The 18,811-nt window shown below is 44.8% G+C and overlaps 5 non-coding genes across 5 annotated transcripts; 3 read left to right on the top strand and 2 right to left on the bottom strand.

Moving 5' to 3' along the window:
* Positions 1–1,263: 1,263 nt before the first annotated feature.
* trnag-gcc (transfer RNA glycine (anticodon GCC)) lies at positions 1,264–1,334 on the bottom strand. The gene has a single exon. It is a non-coding gene; the product is annotated as a tRNA-Gly (tRNA).
* A 3,120-nt stretch (positions 1,335–4,454) lies between these two features.
* Positions 4,455–4,536, bottom strand: trnas-gcu (transfer RNA serine (anticodon GCU)). Its single transcript has one exon. It is a non-coding gene; the product is annotated as a tRNA-Ser (tRNA).
* Positions 4,537–6,160: 1,624 nt separating this feature from the next.
* trnar-acg (transfer RNA arginine (anticodon ACG)) lies at positions 6,161–6,233 on the top strand. Its single transcript has one exon. It is a non-coding gene; the product is annotated as a tRNA-Arg (tRNA).
* A 6,243-nt stretch (positions 6,234–12,476) lies between these two features.
* Positions 12,477–12,549, top strand: trnar-ccu (transfer RNA arginine (anticodon CCU)). Its single transcript has one exon. It is a non-coding gene; the product is annotated as a tRNA-Arg (tRNA).
* A 4,654-nt stretch (positions 12,550–17,203) lies between these two features.
* trnar-ucg (transfer RNA arginine (anticodon UCG)) lies at positions 17,204–17,276 on the top strand. Its single transcript has one exon. It is a non-coding gene; the product is annotated as a tRNA-Arg (tRNA).
* Positions 17,277–18,811: the final 1,535 nt, after the last annotated feature.

Below are 18,811 nucleotides of genomic sequence, written 5' to 3'. Positions count from 1 at the left end.
CAGTGAAGTAGTGCAAAACACTGGATCATTATATTATTAGAATCTATTCTACTTAAATTATTACATTATACTCAATTTGAGTTCATTTTAAAAAGTAAAAGGTAATGAAAGGAATGCATTTTCATAAGAAAGATAATACCGATATGCATGTGATAATCTTCCTTATATCATGTAGTGCGTCATTTGGACACTTTGTGGGCTTGAAATACAAAGAAAATCATGTTCTATGGTACAAGATAAATACAAAACTTAAGCTTTTATTTTAATTAGATTTGTTTCTAAAGCATAAGCAATCATTTATTACATTAATATATGTGAAAATAACATTTTAGCATCATATGTTTAGTATATTTAGTCCCTAATGCCGAAAGAAATGATCATTTGTTTAACATGCACGGGTCTGTCTCAAAGGATGCAGTACTCCTGAAGGGTCTCAAACCCTACATTTCGGATGCCTAGCTGTATCCCTCACATGTGGCACCTCAGAATGACTTCTAACCTTACCTGTGGTGTATTCAGTCCCTATTGCTCAATGCACAGTGTACATACTGCATACATGTGTCTTGAGAATGAGGAATGGGCCCCTGAGACAGTCATTTGCCTGTTTCACAAACAGGGACCTGGACCTAGACCTGGCCCGTACAGGGCTCAAACCCGCGACCTTGGCGTTATTAGCACCACGCTCTAACCAACTGAGCTAACCAGCCTCACGACAGTGCTCCTCTCTGTGCTGCAAAAAATCAAACTCAGGGAATTTCTTTTGTCCTCCTTTGAATAGAAAGCCGTGTAATCAGTGTACGGGCTTTCTCGTGCAGTTTCATGGTTCTTGTAACCCAAATCCTACACTGGCCTGAAGTGCCCCCCCATTTCACAGCATTTTTCAGCTGATTTAAAATGTACCTAAAGGAGAAGCATTATTGAAGACCATCAATTACCAAGAGCTTTTGTCAAAGGTTTTGGTGGTCATTTTGAATGACCACAGAGCGCTGTGACCTCGGTTTTACATCTCATCCAAAAGACAGCGCCCTTTTACAACACAGCATCTCCGTCACTATACTGGGGCATTGGGACCCGCACAGACCTCAGGGTGAGCGCCCCCCCGCCGGCACCATTAACACCGCTTCCAGCTGGAAGCTTTGTTTTTCACTGTAGCTCATCCTCATCCAGGTACTGACCTGGCTCACACCTGCTTAGCTTCAGTGGGTTTTCAGTTGCGAGTTGCAAGGGGATGCAAGTGATGGAGCCGCTCGCTGCAAAAGCCACTGCATTGGCCGGGAATCGAACCCGAGCCTCCCGCGTGGCAGGCGAGAATTCTACCACTGAACCACCAATGCTCAGTGCCTGGGCCTTCAAAAAAGACGCTTTTTTGGTGCTCTGTGCAAAACGCGTCGACATCTGCTTCCAGCTGCAAAATGCCATTTGCGGACGCTGAAGAACTTATTTCTAAGGCAGCGGGTACAAGCGATTGGGCGTTTTAAAACCACCAGGAACAGCAAAGAGGCGCGCTTCTTTGCTTGTGCCGAAACACACCGACTGAAAGCGGACAACGTAGTCGGCAGGATTGGATCCTGTGCGGGGAGACCCCAATGGATTTCTAGTCCATCGCCTTAACCACTCAGCCACGACTACAGCAAGCCCCACTGCCGCTGCGTTCTTGCTACAATCTTACCTGGATCGCGAGGCGCCGGCGGAAGCCTATTTCAAAGTCGTTCTCCGTTTCAAAAAAACATTTCCAAAATACAAGCCTTGCAGACAGACACGCCTCAGAGGACTTAAGGGTGGCTTCATGTCGGAATGATAAAGTCTCCCCGTCCGGACATGAAAATGCCACTTTGTTACACACAAAAAAAGAATCAACAACAGAGAAATGCCCACAAGCATTTGAAAAGCCGCACCACGTCGCACTTGAAATAGCTCTTACATTAGTGGTAGACACAGGAATCGCCTTTTTATTTACGCTCTTACCAACGCGATGGAAAGCAAAACAAAGCAAAGCAGAGCAAAACAAAACGAACAAACGAAAACCCTCACGTCCTGCACTTGCATATAACCCCGTTACGTGCCCAAGCGGTATTGTACGTCATCCTAGCACTGCACCCCGGGTCGTACGGTATATGGGAACGAGCACACGCCACGAATCGTCTCGAATCACTCCCTACAGCTGTAAGGCGCCTTGAAGCGTGCACCCCCAACATTCTTCTTTGCGCATCTGTGAAAGGTAAACTCTTGAGCAAACTCTGAACCAGCTCTAAGGAAACTAATCCGATTAGACGTTACTTTGACTCATCTTCTTACGCTCAGTGCCGGATTGCTCAAACTCCAGCTAGGGTTAGGGTTAGCATTCCCACGCTACTTAGACACTTTGTTTACGCTCAGTGCTGGATTTTGGGAACTTCAGGACGAGTGGGAATTTTCTCCTATCTGTCCATTCTGTTTTGTTTTGGAGACTCTTGGCTGCCTATGTTGTTCAGTGCACCGTGAAGGAAACATTTTCCAAAACTGTGTCAGCTCAAAAGTTGTAAGAAAACCTCTCCAGGTGCTTTAACTCTCTTCATTTTTGTCATTTAATGTGACACTCGATGTATAACTGGAGCCTCACATATGCAAATGGTGAGGCTCCAGTTCGACACCCAGTTCCACACCACTTTACAGTATATGACAAAAGCATGGCAGACTGTGCCGGACCAGCTGGTAACTTCCGCTTATTTTGACCATATTAAACATTGGAAATCTTCCCACTTGCATTTGTGACACTTGATTTTGGCTCCACCTAAGACACTCTTAAATCTTCAAACACTTTTCTCTTCTCCCGCAACACACTTGTCTGTCGGCACTATGTGGCAGCGTTGCATGACAACCCATCTCACCACGGAAAGGAACCTAACAGCTTTGGTAAGAGAGTAGAATTACCTGAAGAACTGCTTTCCATGGAAGCAGGACCAAGCGATGTAGCATTTTTATAGTACCAGGAAAGGAGAAGTGGCACTTCGCCTTTGCCGCACAGGCACAAGGTGACGTGCGGCAGACGCCGTAGTCGGCAGGATTCGAACCTGAGCGGGGAGTCCCCAATGGATTTCAAATCCATCGCCTTAACTACTTGGCCACGACTACAGCGAGCTCGCCGCCGCCGCATTCCTCCTATAATCTAACACGGAGTGCGAGGTGGCTGCGGAAACCTTTTTAAAGTCGCTCTCTGTTAAAAAAAAAACCTTTCACAAGATACATGCCGGCAGACAGACACGCCTCAGAGGGTTTAAGGCTGGCTTCACGTTCAAATGATAAAGTCTCCCCGTCCGGATGTCAAAATGCAACTTTGGCAGACAGAAAAAACATCAACAAACCACAAATGTGGACAAGGATTTTACAAGCTGCACCACACTGCACTTTCAAAAGCATTTACATTCGTGTTAGACGCAGGAATTGTCTTTGTTTTGCGCGCTTACGAACGCCATAGAAAACGAAACAAAACAAAAGCCCTCAGCTCCTGTACTTGATTATAACGCCGTTACGTGTCGAAGCAGGAATTTACGTCATCTTACCACTGCAACATGGGGAATAGAGGGAAATGAACACACGCTACGAATCGTCTCAATCACTCCCTAGAGTCGTAAGGCACATTGAAGGGTGCACCCCCATCATTAATCGTTGGGCCTCTGTAAAAGGAAAGCTGTTGAGCAGTCTTTGAAACAGCTCGGATGAAACACTTGATTGCTTCCATGTGCATCTGGAGCCCACTTCTTATTTTCACTTCACGCCGCCCAAAGCATTTCTAAAACAGGAGATTCGCGTTTGGGAATGCGCCCTGCCCTACAAATAAAACAGGTCTACGGGTCTGAAACCTGCTCCACGGAAAACAGTTCTGTTGCGCTTTTGATCAAAGGGAGATTCTCTGTTCTTACTTTTTGATTACATAACACCCAAAGGGGCTTCTTTGGAGCTGGATTCCAACCAGCATCCTAAAGTTTCTTGGCGGTATCCTTTACAGTCCTCTGTTCGGTCGACAAGGAACAGAAGGGGGCAGCTTTCCTCACACATACAATGCAATGTACTGTAGTGTTCCCCTTCATTGAATTCGCAGTTCTGCATCAGACCTCTAACTCGTTTCCTTAGCTTGGATTTAAGCCACGAAGCAGGCTTCTACTGTATAAACGTCTAGAGGAATCACAAACTATTTGAGAGGCCATCATCCCAGGGGGAACTGACAAAGTCTATCCCTAAACACCTAGCGCAGTCTCTCGAGAGACTGTCAAAAATCGCTTTCTCCGTTTGTGCTGCAAGTAAGTGAAAACGCGGTCTCAACCCAGAGCCACTTGGCAGCAGCGGCACGTAAATACTGTTACTACCACTGCTCGATACCAACGTTAGCCTACTATACCATGTTCAGCCACCGCTAGAAAATGTAAGGCTCTAGTACTGGAGCAAACAAAAGGAGAGCCAACGTCAAACGTAGAGAGCGACGAGGATGGGATTCGAACCCATGCGTGCAGAGCACAATGGATTAGCAGTCCATCGCCTTAACCACTCGGCCACCTCGTCGATGAAACTGGGCTGTCCAGACATGGGTTGGCGCGCTCCAGATGATCTTTTTCTTTTTTTTCCCTCGTACTCAAGGGTCCTTTTCCTGTTCCACATGCGATTTCAACATTTTCCTTGGGAGATGTCAAGCCAGCAAGCCACTGCTGTGGTTCAGTGGCCATTGTGGAGTTCAGTGGCCCTGTTGTACACAGAAAGCACATTGAGCTCCTTGGACATGAAAAGTTCCAGATAAAAGCCATTTGTCATCCTTTCTCTTGGTGTCGATGTTGCTATTGTATGTAAAGGTGGCAACTTGCTCAGCGAGCAGGCGGAGCACACACCGAATGCAGATGTGTCTGAGTGGTGTGTCCAAGTGGCTGCAAAAGGACAACACTACCGGGGCGCCGTTGCTTAGTTGGTTAAAGCGCTTGTCTCTTAAACAGGAGATCCTGAGTCCGAATCCCAGTGGTGCCTTCTTTGTTCTGTCTTCTCGAACAGAACTGGTCCTTACAGACAACCGCCTACGACTAGACTTAATTAAATGCAAGTATTCATTTCCTGTCTTTAACGCGACTTGTTTTTCTTAAAATGGATGGAACTTGCAAAACATGAAATACAAACATTGCTAATCAGCGCTAGCGGCTGGCAAAAAAAAAGAAGTCAGCAATGTTTTTTTTCTTTAACCTTAACCCTGCTAATGGAGAAGAGTTAAACGACCGAGTCTATGCAGCTTAAACGGTGCTCATGTCGGGTTCTTAGCTGAAAGGGTGGTAAATCACGCTCACCCCAGTCCTTAATCTTTTAAAAGGATACAATATTGAACCTAGTCGCCACATCACATACATCCTGTTCATTGATAAAAAGGTAACATCTATCCTCGATCCAGAGTAAATCCCACGATGAGGGCATATTTTTTTCCACTTTACCATGAGTCGGGCTCAGCTGCACAGAGGCGAGAGCAGAGCAATGAGGTCACAGGGACAGGGGAGTCACACGCTGGCGGTTTGAACACGCGGAAGATCACTGAGGGATCCACAGTATATGGACCCTCCGTGCGCCATCAGTCCACACTCCGGACTCTGAATCCTGCCATCCGAGTTAAGATCTCGGCGGAACCTGAGGCACAGTTCCTTCTTAAAACGTAATCTGGTGAGCATTTCTAGAATCGTACTTGTATAGATGCAGCCTTTAATGTGTTGCTGGGTTAAAATTGATGACTTCTTGAACTTCAGTAGGCAACTGCCCTCTTGATTTCGGATTTAATTTCTTTATTACAGGGGCGCTTTTATGAAGACAGAGTCATGTTCAGGTACTTTGCTTGATGGAGGAAGCATATTTCGGACTCTGTGATCTGCTCACCTGGAAAGGTCTGCTGTACTACTACAAGAGAGAAGTAGAGTCTGGAAGAATGGACAATTTTATGATGCTTTGGAAGATAATGTTTTTTTTTTCTTTGAAATCGAAATGAATCAGAATATCAGTGCAAAAGACAAACTCTTGGTTTGGTTTAAAGAGATATGGTTTTAAAACAGACAAAATGTAGAAAACAGGTGTTTCTCACTTTTGGAAAAGAATGGACCGGGGGTAATATTTTACTAGGTGCAGTGCTGATCTCACTGGGTTACAGTCCTGCAGTGTCACACCAGGGCCAGTGGCGCAATGGATAACGCGTCTGACTACGGATCAGGAGATTGCAGGTTCGACTCCTGCCTGGCTCGGGTCGTTTTTAAACGCATGGGGCTACTCCCTAAGTAGTCTGTGCTACTTACTGCATTGTAATCGTACCCAGTAAGAGATTTCCTTCATGTAAATGAACTGCACCTGACAGCTTTAGAAAAACACCTGGGCTCAGTACGGTGCTGAGAGCTCAGCGTTGCTGTTCTAATTAGCACGCACTGCATCGGCTATGAGCCCGAACCTTTCAATTATTCCGATCAGTAAGTCAACACGTAGTCCACATGAACGGTAGAAATATTCTCTTGTCTGTCTCTTGTTTGTATAGAACTGAATGTCCCTGACAATGTACTGTTAGTTTTAATTGAAGAACGGCATTTGTGTTCAAATATACCAGACAAGTTTATGTAACTGCTCATGCGACACTCAGTTGTAATTAGTCAAGAAATAAAGTCGAACAATAGCTGCGGGTTTGATTCTGAACGTATGAGATTGCAGCGCCTTTTACTTCCATTGACAAATGATAGAGATTCGAAGAGAGATCCTTCAGACCAGCAAGCAAACCCACGGCTATTTCGGTTTTCTATCTAGGCAACGTTGGTGTCTGCAATAGCATACATGAAAGCGTGATGCAATTTCTGTGGCTACATTTGTTGCACATCATGCACAGTAAGAGTGTTTCTAACACCAAATAAAAAGTCAACAATTAGCGAACACGCCTTCTCCTCAGTTAACCCACTGAAACCCTTGCTGTTAACAGTTCTTTACTGCGTGCTTTACCAGCACCTACATATCGTGTCGGTTCTTTCAGCTTTATTCATTAGGTTTTCAAAGGCATAAGTAGAGCACCAGAGGTGCGAACGCAAAATGTGTAGTTATCTGAAGAATTGATTTCCATGGCAGCGGGTCCAAGCGATTTCGCGTTGTTATAGTACCAGGAAAGGAAAAGCGGCACTTCGCCTCTGCCGCGCAGGCACAAGGCGACGTGCGGCAGACGCCGGAGTCGACAGGTTTCGCACCTGCGCGGGGAAGCCCCAACGCATTTCGAGCCCATCGCCTTAACCACTCGAGCACGACAAATGCGAGCTCGCCACCGCCGCATTCCTCCTATAATCAAACACGGACTGCGAGGTGGCTGCGGAAACCTTTTTAAAGTTGCTCTCCGTTAAAAAAAATACCTTTCACAAGATTCGTGCCGGCAGACAGACACGCCTCAGAGGGTTTAAGGCTGGCTTCACGTTCAAATGATAAAGTCCCCCAGTCCGGATGTCAAAATGCAACTTTGGCAGACAGAAAAAACATCAACAAACCAAAAATGTGGACAAGGATTTTACAAGCTGCACAACACTGCACTTTCAAAAGCATTTACATTCGTGTTAGACGCAGGAATTGCCTTTGATTTGCGCGCTTACGAACGCCATGGAAAACGAAACAAAACTAAAGCCCTCAGCTCCTGCACTTGATTATAATGCCGTTACGTGTCGAAGCAGGAATTTACGTCATCCTACCACTGCAACACGGGGAATAGAGGGAAATGAGCACAAGCTACGAATTGTCTCTAATCAGTCCCTACAGTTGTAAGACGCCTGGAAGCGTGCACCCCCATCATTAATCTTTGCGCATCTGTGCAAGGTAAACTCTGGAGCAGTCTCTGAAACGGCTCAAAGGAAACACGTGATTGATTCCATATGCATCTGGGGTTCATTTCTTATTTACATTTAATTCAAGGGAAAGGCTTGGGTCAGTTTCAGACGGCCTCCAACAGCGAGATTCAAGCGCCCCACCTTCAGCCCAATCTGCGCCGCCAGAACGACAACGGCTCCTCTGGTCTTTGGGGTGCGGTTGTGACCCCGTAACCTAAAGTGTTGGTGGCAGACAAATGGAGACTAACAGGTGATGTCCTAGGACATGACTACATTGTGACACTCGGTGGGGATGGTGACCATTGCTTGGAAAAGAGTGCGAGGCCCCTTTATAAAAACATTTTGTTAACAGGCATTCTGCCTCAGCCTAAACACCTATAGCTTGCAAAGCGCATGCTATTAGACAGGCACCTCTGCAAGACCTTAAGAGTCTCTTAAACTAGTGATAGTAAGGTGTTCCCAATGGGCGATGTTTGGCTTTCAAATCATCTCTCTGTGGAAGCGCCGAGATGCAGCTGTTTAAGGCTTAGAAGCAGCTGACTGTTTCACTACCTAGCTGATTACTGTCAGTCAGGGAGCGCAGAGGTGAAAAGCCTGTCTGAGAGACAATTCGCCGTCGATGAGTTCAATATGTTCCGTACCAGCTCGGCGCAACTGAGATCATCTTGGTAGCCGTGTAGCTCAGATGAGTGAGAGCGTGTGTGTGTGTACCACCGTGATTGGATGCCGGTCCTTCTCAGGTCACAGTAAACCTTCTGCTGCCTAACTTCCCTAATTTTGGGGATCCCTTTGAAAAAGCAAAGGAAAAAAAACTGGCTCTTCATCAGCATGATCGACCTCACCCAGTGTGGCGCAGTGGCCTAATGGCTAAGACACTGGCCTCCTAAGCCAGGGATTGTGGGTTTGAGTACCATCTGGGGTGCTCCTGTCCCATTTTGAGCGTACAAATGTCCTTTTGATTTGCAAAGCTACAACCCCACCTTACTCAGTGAGCGTCTCTTCTTTTCTCTCACATACAGTTGGGAGAAAAACTTTTGTAAACAGCCCTTCGGAATGATGTGGATTTCTGCATGAATGGCTCCTAACATGTGATCTTATCTTTATCTAAGTCATAATAATTAATAAAGAGAGTCTGATTTAACAAACAACACACGCCCAACATTTGACATTGCTGTTTCTTTATTGACCAAATGGTTTAAACAATCAAGGTCATTGATGGAAAAAGTACGTGAACCCTTATATTAAGGAGCTAGTGGAACCTCCTTTATGACAAAAACCTCAATCCCCACTTTCTGTAGCGGCTGGTCAGACCTGAGCAGCGGTTAGGAGGTATTTTGGCCTATTCCTCTATGCAAAACTGTTTCAGTTCATGTATATTTTTGGGATGTCTTGCGCTGAACGGCCTGCTTCAGATCACGCCACAGCACTTCAATGGGATTGGGGTCAGGACTCTTACTTGGCCATCCCAAAATACGGAATTTCTTCTGTTTCAGCCACTCTGTTGTTGATGTACTCCTTTGTTTTTGTCATGCTGCATGACCCAGCCTCTTTCGAGTTTTAGATCACAGGCAGACACCCTGACATTCTGCTGTAGAATTTCCTGATACATCTTGGAATTCATCGGTCCCTCGATGATTGCAAGCCGTACAGCCTCCGCCATGCTTCCCAGGTGGGATGAGGTTTTGGAGTTGGTATGCAGTGTTTTGTTATCTCCAAACATAACGCTGTGCACATTTACCAACAAGTTCAACTTTTGTCACGTCTGTCCACAGAACATTGTTCCAGGAGTTGCTGTGGAACATCCATGTGGTCTTTAACAAACTTGAGAGGGGCAGTGGTGGTTTTTTTGGGGGGGAGAGCAGTGGTTTCCTCCGTGGTGACCTCGCATGATCACCGCTCCTGTTCAGATTTCTTCTTATGGTGGACTCATGGACACAGACGTAAGACAAAGTCAACCACCTGTTCGCTAGATCCCATCCCCACTCAGCTAGTCAAAGATTCCCTCGAAGGACTGGCAGGACCTATAATTAGTATGATGAATGCATCGCTTGCGTCAGGCGTTGTACCTGATCAATTTAAGGTAGCGGTTGTTAGACCGCTCCTTAAGAAGTCAAATTTGGATCCACAAGTTCTTAACAACTACAGGCCTGTCTCAAAGGTCCCATTTCAATCTAAAAGTTTTGAGAGAATAGTTGTTGCCCAATGTCAATCGTATCTGGATTCAAATAATATACTTGAGAAATTTCAGTCTGCTTTCTGAAACTGCATTAACGAGAGTCGTAAATGATATTCTCTTAGCTACTGATGTGGGGAATGCAACAGTGCTTGTGCTTCTAGATCTTAGAGCTGCCTTTGACACGGTTGACCTCTCTGTTTTGTTACACAGGCTTGAGTTTGAGGTTGGCTTATCTGGAACCGTCCTTCAGTGGTTTACTTCACATTTTACTCATCGTTTTCATTATGTTCAAATATCTAATAATTGTACTGCTTCATCAACGTCACCAGTTCAATTTGGGGTACCAGACGGATCAGTGCCGGGGCCAATATTGCTCTCTCTCTCTACATGCTGCTGCTAGGTAGGATAATACGAAAAAATAATATGAACTTTCATTCATATGCTGATGACACTCAAATAAACATTTTGTTCACACCAAACGACAACTTTTCTATTATCACTTTAGTTAAATGCATTAATGAAGGAAAGACTTGGATGTGTGAAAACTTTTTGTTACTCAACTCTGAGAAAACTGAGGATCTGTTGATCGGAGGCAACAATACTGATAGGACTACTATAACTTCAGCACTTAACTCAGAGGATTTAAACATTTGCCTCAAAGAGACAGCACGTAACCTAAGTGGCATATTAGACACAAGGCTCTTAACAACTTGCATTGTTAAGTGCCTTGAGACAACCTTGTTGTGAAAGGTGCTATATAGAAATACATTGATTTGAACTGAATTGACAATGTAAAATGTTGTGTGTGTTGTTTGTTAAACAAGACTGTCTTTATTTATTATTATGCGTCAGATGATCAGATCACATTTTAAGAGCCAATCATGTAGAAATCCAGATCATTCGCGTTTTAAAAGTTGCGGGAAAAGCGAAACAGGTGCTTTTCCTTTGTTGCGCAGACACACGACGACACTGTAGGCGGCAGGACTCGAAGCTTCGCAGGGAGACCCCGATGGCTTTTTAGTCCATCGCCCTAACCACTCGGCCGCCGCTGCCTTTTTGATGCAGTCTAACATAGAGTGCCGGGCAGCGGCGGAAACCTTTTTCAAAGTCGCTTTCCGTTTAACAACAACAAAAAAAACTTTCACAAAATGCATGCTAGCAGACAAATGCGCCTCAGAGGACTTAAGGCTGGCTTCAAGTTGGAATGATAAAGTCTCCCCGTCCGGTCAGGAAAAGGGAACTTTGTTAGACAGAAAGAAGGAAGTAACAATAACGGAGAATTGTGTGCAAGGATTTTAGAAGCTGCGCAGCCCTGCAGTTTCAATAGCCCTTTTATTCGTGTTAGATGCTGGAATTGCCTTTTTTTGACGCTCTTACGAATGCGATGTCAACGAAAACAGAACAAAGCACAAAAAACCCTCAAGTCCTGCAGTTGGATAGAATGCCGTTACGCGTCCAAGCCGTATTTGACTTCATCCTACCATTGCAACACGGGGCGTATATGGAAACGAACACACGCTACGAATTGTCTCTAATCAGTCCCTACAGTTGTAAGGCGCCTGGAAGCGTGCACCCCCATCATTAATCTTTGCGCATCTGTGCAAGGTAAACTCTGGAGCAGTCTTTGAAACGGCTCAAAGGAAACACGTGATTGATTCCATGTGCATCTGGGGTTCATTTATTTATTTACATTTAATTCAAGGGAAAGGCTTGGGTCAGTTTCAGACGGCCTCCAACAGCGAGATTCAAGCGCCCCACCTTCAGCCCAATCTGCGCCGCCAGAACGCCAACGGCTCCTCTGCTCTCCGGGGTGCGGTTGTGACCCCTTAACCTAAAGTGTTGGTGGCAGACAAATGGAGACTAACAGGTGATGTCCTAGGACATGACTACATTGTGACACTCGGTGGGGATGGTGACCATTGCTTGGAAAAGAGTGCGAGGCCCCTTTAGAAAAACATTTTGTTAACAGGCATTCTGCCTCAGCCTAAACACCTATAGCTTGCAAAGCGCATGCTATTAGACAGGCACCTCTGCAAGACCTTAAAAGTCTCTTAAACTAGTGATAGTAAGGTGTTCCCAATGGGCGATGTTTGGCTTTCAAATCATCTCTCTGTGGAAGCGCCGAGATGCAGCTGTTTAAGGCTTAGAAGCAGCTGACTGTTTCACTACCTAGCTGATCACTGTCAGTCAGGGAGCTCAGAGGTGAAAAGCCTGTCTGAGAGACAATTCGCCGTCGATCAGTTCAATATGTTCCGTACCAGCTCGGCGCACCTGAGATCATCTTGGTAGCCGTGTAGCTCAGATGAGTGAGAGCGTGTGTGTGTGTACCACCGTGATTGGATGCCGGTCCTTCTCAGGTCACAGTAAACCTTCTGCTGCCTAACTTTCCTAATTTTGGGGATCCCTTTGAAAAAGCAAAGGAAAAAAAAAACTGGCTCTTCATCAGCGTGATCGACCCAACCCAGTGTGCCCCAGTGGCCTAATGGATAAGGCACTGGCCTCCTAAGCCAGGGATTGTGGGTTCGAGTCCCATCTGGGGTGCTACTGTCCCTTTTTGAGCGTACAAATGTCCTTTTGATTTGCAAAGCTGCAACCCCACCTTACTCAGTGAGCGTCTCTGCTTTTCTCTCACATACAGTTGGGAGATGTCTTGCACTGAACGGCCTGCTTCAGATCACGCCACAGCACTTCAATGGGATTGGGGTCAGGACTCTTACTCGGCCATCCCAAAATACGGAATTTCTATTGTTTCAGCCACTCTGTTGTTGATGTACTCCTTTGTTTTTGTCATGCTGCATGACCCAGCGTCTTTCGAGTTTTAGATCACAGGCAGACACCCTGACATTCTGCTGTAGAATTTCCTGATACATCTTGGAATTCATCGGTCCCTCGATGATTGCAAGCCGTACAGCCTCCGCTATGCTTCCCAGGTGGGATGAGGTTTTGGAGTTGGTATGCAGTGTTTTGTTATCTCCAAACATAACGTTGTGCACATTTACCAACATGTTCAACTTTTGTCACTGTCCACAGAACATTGTTCCAGGAGTTGCTGTGGAACATCCATGTGGTCTTTAGCAAACTTGAGAGGGGCAGTGGTGGTTTTTTTGGGGGGGAGAGCAGTGGTTTCCTCCATGGTGACCTCGCATGATCACCACTCCTGTTCAGATTTCTTCTTATGGTGGACTCATAAACACAGACGTAAGACAAAGTCAACCACCTGTTCGCTAGATCCCATCCCCACTCAGCTAGTCAAAGATTCCCTCGAAGGACTGGCAGGACCTATAATTAGTATGATGAATGCATCGCTTGCGTCAGGCGTTGTACCTGATCAATTTAAGGTAGCGGTTGTTAGACCGCTCTTAAGAAGTCAAATTTGGATCAACAAGTTCTTAACAACTACAGGCCTGTCTCAAAGGTCCCATTTCAATCTAAAAGTCTTGGGAGAATAGTTGTTGCCCAACGTCAATCATATCTGGATTCAAATAATATACTTGAGAAATTTTAGTCTGGTTTCTGAAACTGCATTAACAAGAGTCGTAAATGATATTCTCTTAGCTACTGATGCAGGGAATGCAACAGTGCTTGTGCTTTGCTTCTAGATCTTAGAGCTGCCTTTGACACGGTTGACCTCTCTGTTTTGTTACACAGGCTTGAGTTTGAGGTTGGCTTATCTGGAACCGTCCTTCAGTGGTTTACTTCACATTTTACTCATCGTTTTCATTATGTTCAAATATCTAATCATTGTACTGCTTCATCAATGTCACCAGTTCAATTTGGGGTACCAGAAGATCAGTGCTGGGACCAATATTGCTCTCTCTCTCTACATGCTGCTGCTAGGTAGGATAATATGAAAAAATAATATGAACTTTCATTCATATGCTGATGACACTCAAATAAACATTTTGTTTACACCAAACGACAACACATACTTGGATGTGTGAAAACTTTTTGTTACTCAACTCTGAGAAAAATGAGGATCTGTTGATCGGAGGCAACAATACTGATAGGACTACTATAACTTCAGCACTTAACTCAGAGGATTTAAACATCTGCCTCAAAGAGACAGCACGTAACCTTGTTGTGAAAGGCGCTATATAGAAATACATTGATTTGAATTGAATTGACAATGTAAAATGTTGTGTGTGTTGTTTGTTAAACAAGACTGTCTTTATTTATCAAAAAATAAAAGGAATTTGCTAGGAATGCAAACGTTAGGTTGCGCTTCTTCATGCTGCATCGTCGGCATGAGTGGAGCTTTTTAAACGTCTGTACTTACTGTGCCCCATAAGAAATCGTTTGTCCCCATTCAAAAGAGATTGTGCGATGTCCTGCAGTGTTCGCAAAGCAAACCTTTGACAGTTTGAAAAGAGGAATTTATTCTGCTTCCTGTGCGTGCAGTAGTTACAAAGTTGAACGTCTTTACACGATCTGCTGCAGTTTTCAGTGGGCGGGCTTTGTCAGAGGGCTTGGAAAAACGCACTGTGTTTCGGCTCGGGAAACATCATGAGAAGTGTCCTGCATGTTTTCTGTGTATAGCTGTCTTTTAACGCATACAGAATTCATTCGAAATCATTGATTTCTCCAATTAACAAGGTTCCCTTAAAGGATGAGTCAAAGTAACGTCTAATCGGATTAGTTTCCTTAGAGCTGGTTCAGAGTTTGGTCAAGAGTTTACCTTTCACAGATGCGCAAAGAAAAATGTTGGGGGTGCACGCTTCAAGGTGCCTTACAGCTGTAGGGAGTGATTCGAGACGATTTGTGGCGTGTGCTCGTTCCCATATACCGTACGCCCCGGGGTGCAGTGCTAAGATGAAGTACAATACCGCTTGGGCACGTAACGGCGTTACACGCAAGTGCGGGACGTGAGGCTTTTCGTTTGTTCATTTTGTTTTGCTCTGCTTTGCTTTGTTTCGTGGTCAAGAGGCGTAAGGTAAGTCGTAATCCAGGGAGAACACTGGTGGCAAACAGTCCGAGGTGAGAGGCGAGGTCCAAAGTCGAAAAGGCAGAAGGGGAGTCCAATATCCAGAATAAACGAGGTAATGGAAAAAACGCCAGGTAGAGCTCTCAAGGAGTAGACTCAATACCAGCGGGAAGCAAGTAAAGATGGTAAAAATAGCACTGCGTACCCCACGGTGGAGTGTGTGCAGGTGGGTTAACTCGTGCGGCGGCGTTTGTTAATAATCACCCTCTGCTGGTGCTGTTTAGATTGCTTAAGAGTTGGTCTTAACTGCCTGGCGGTCATGACAAGCTCCTCTTTAAGCTGTGGTTTAGTTTTGCATTCATGTGTTTCTAGAGCAGTTATTTATGGGGGTGGGTGGGTCCTTCACAGAGGCTCAGGACAAATCCCCTGCATGAAAGTCTACTGTGTGCGTTCAAACAGTCACAGGTCAAGAGCCAGGCAGGAGGACAATGGACAGATGAGCCAACGAACTAAAAATAAAAGAACAGATATGAAAAAGCCACCATCTTTTTCTTTTTGACATTTTCCGACTTTCATGCAAGCCAGGACAAAGTTGCTCGTAGCTACTTGTGGATTCAAATACTCTATCGAGTGCTTTGATGAGTTTTTGCAATTTGATTGTCGTCCTGTCAGCCTGTTTCTGTTTTTTTTTTTTCAATCTAGGGATGGAAAGTATGAGGGAAATGATGGAGCAATCAATAACCGCTCCGGAAAAATGGCAGAAAGAAATGGTCCGTCACTAAGGACATTTGTGAAGCAGAGGAGTGACATCACCACAAAGGCGACTTATTCTGCTGATCGTTTTGGTGAATAATGATTGAGGCGTGTTAAGAGAAAGGTAGCTGCGTCAGCATGCTTAGGCTGCAAAGGATAAAGCAAAGGTTTACTCCATGCTGAAAAGAGAAGAAAAGAAGCACAACGTTTCGACTGTGGAGCCTTCTGCACCATCTTCTTTAGCGATGGTGATGATGTTTACATTGGAAAAACTGAGACACGCATACTGGAGGGGCTTGAACCACCAACTTTTCAGCACCACAGAGTCTGACAGTCTTTTGTGCACCCTACATTTGCAGGTTTATGGTCAAAGAAAACAATCACTTGCGCTTCTTGCAGCCAGCAATCTTTTTCCACTGACAACCAAGAAATGGATTTCATCTTTCACAAGCTGTATGGATTTCTTCAAAAACAAGTTATTCCAGAAAGGAAATGAATTCTTGCATTAAACTGAACCAAGCTGTACATGTTTGTCTGAAATGATACATTCGGCACAACAAGACACGGAGAGAGGCACCGCTGGTATTCAGACCCAGGATCGCCTGCTTACTAGGCGGGCACTTTAAGCCACTAGGGAACAGCGCCAGCGGAGCACCGCGCTTTTACAGACACTTGGACACATCTGCGTTCGGTGTGCACTTAACCTGCTCTCTGAGCCCGTTGCCTCCGTCCCATTTAATAGCAGAACTGACGCCAAGAGAAATGATGAGAAATGGCATTTATCGGGCACTTTTCATGTCCAAGGAGCTCAATGCCCTTGACACCTCCCCAAGGCGACAGAGCTGTGCATTCTTTGGCGACACCATTTTTTCTTTTGTTTAATTTCTATACTTATTGATAGAATAAAAACGATATGTCATGTACTGTAAGGGAAATGTCTCTTTTCATGGGGAAAGCTAGCACCAGCAAATGTTGTGTTTAGAAGAAGTGATTTAACATGACACGTGACCTAATTTACCGGAGCAAAAGCTCACCCAGCAAGCCCTGCTTTACTTCTACAGGAGAGAAGTACTGTAGAGTCGGCAAGATGTTCAGCTGGGTAGCTACGTCAGCATGCCTCGGCTGCAAAGGAACAAGTACTAGGTTTATTGCATGCTGAAAAGAGAAGAACGGAAACACAGCGTTTCGACTGTGAGGTCTTCTCACACCTGAAGAAGCCTCACACCTGTAAAAGGCTCCATGGTTTTCTTTCTTCTCTTTTCAACATGGAATACACCTATTGTCTGCAAGATGTGACAATTTCATGGTGTTTTGGAAGAAAACCTTTTTTCTTTGAATTCAAAATCAATCGGAATTTCAGCACGACACATCAACACTTTTTCTGTTTTAAGGAGATGATATTTTAAACCTGATAAAAATAGTAGGAAACACAAGTTTCTTGCTGTGAAAATTTAGATGGGGAAGTGTACTACTAGTAGCAGTGTAGAGCTCTCTGTGGTGGAGTGCAAGTGCATGTTCTATGGGCCAGTGGCGTAATGGATAACGCGTCTGACTTCGGATCAGAAGATTGGAGGTTCGAGTCCTGCCTGGCTCGTGAGGCTTTTAAACCTCTCAGGTTCCTCGGTAACAGGTTGCCGTCATGTATATGAACTATAGAAAAGCATTTGCCACAACCCGTAAATTAGCACGCAAGTGCGGGCTGGTGAACACAGAACTGTATGGAGATCATCTCCAGCTCCGAGCTCAATTGCAATGAAAAAACATGCAGAACAGAACTGGAGAGCAGCTGAATTTGTGCTCAGTAGGGTGGGGAGGACTCAGCATTGCTATTGTTCTAATTGGCATGAACTGCAGGGGATCTGAATCAGAACATGTCAGTTAGTTCGATCATTGCGTCAGTATGTAGGCCACGTTAATACAGAATTATTACTTTGTCTGTCTCGTCTTTGTATATAGCTGAATGTCCCTGACAATTTCATGTTAGTTTTTAAGAACGACATTGGTGCTAATATATACATATATAGCATATAAGGAACACGTAAAAGTTTAGTCCATGCTGAAAAGATAAGAAAACCGCCACAACGTTTCATCTTGGAATAAATCTTTACTTGTTGTTTTGCAGCCTACCCATTCTGACCTAACTCCTCCCTTGAAATTCCCTAACAGATAAGGGTACGTAATGGCTCATGCGATGCTCAGTTGCAATTTGTCCCAAAACAAACAAGAACAGCAGCTGAGGGTTTGAGTTTGAACATGCACTGTATTAAAGCAGCTTTTATTTCCATTGATAAATGCTAGATATTCCTACAGAGATTCTCCAGGTGAGTAAGCGATTCCTGTTTCTGTTTCTATTTCTGTTTCATATATATATACAGTATATATATGTTACATGTGTCTCTGCAATAGTATAAATGTGTTATACACTATCAGGGGCTGCTTTTTTGTGCACCTCATCTACAACAAGGGTTTTTTTTTCATTTATGTTTGTGGACCTTCACCATTTGAGGAAGTGAGTTAGATAAGAAAGTTACAGGTATGGTGAGCAATGACTGACAAAGGCACGTACTGCGTATTCCTTACAGAAGTGTAAGCAATTTGTTCTAAAAAACACCGGCTAAAGTCCAACATCGTTAGCAATCTTATTACTTAAACAGAATTAACATCAATAAACTGTAAGGTGCTGGTACATGCGAGTAGATTTGATCTTCTATTAAACAAAAATGCAATTACAGCTCTAAAAAGGTCAACCTAGACTTCTGTAACAGATCTGTTCAGGTCATCGCTGTTTCTCTGACCTTGTGAGTCTTTGGAATTTTAAAAGTGTATTTTGCTTGCCTTTCATGTGGTCTGTGTACAAGTCACTGTGGCGTATGCGGTCCTACACAGCCTTGCTATAGACGTGACGAGCCTCCGCTATGTTGCAATGGAGAACAGGTTCAGTACGGAGCTGCCGAGAAAATTCAGCTGGAAAGCTCGTTGCAGAAAAGCATCGGTATCTGTGTCCAGCGGCAAAGCGTCCTTCGTGGGTGCTGAAGAATCGATTTCACAGGCTGCGGGTCCAGGCGATTTAGAGTGTTAAAGGTCCCAGCGAAAACGAAACGGCGCTGGTCCTTTTACACGCACGCACGC

Source organism: Lepisosteus oculatus, unplaced genomic scaffold (assembly GCF_040954835.1).
Source record: "Lepisosteus oculatus isolate fLepOcu1 unplaced genomic scaffold, fLepOcu1.hap2 HAP2_SCAFFOLD_62, whole genome shotgun sequence".
In the NCBI taxonomy this organism is placed as follows: Eukaryota; Metazoa; Chordata; class Actinopteri; order Semionotiformes; family Lepisosteidae; genus Lepisosteus; species Lepisosteus oculatus.
Note: the sequence above shows the minus strand (reverse complement) of the source record. Positions and strands in the feature narration are given on the sequence as shown.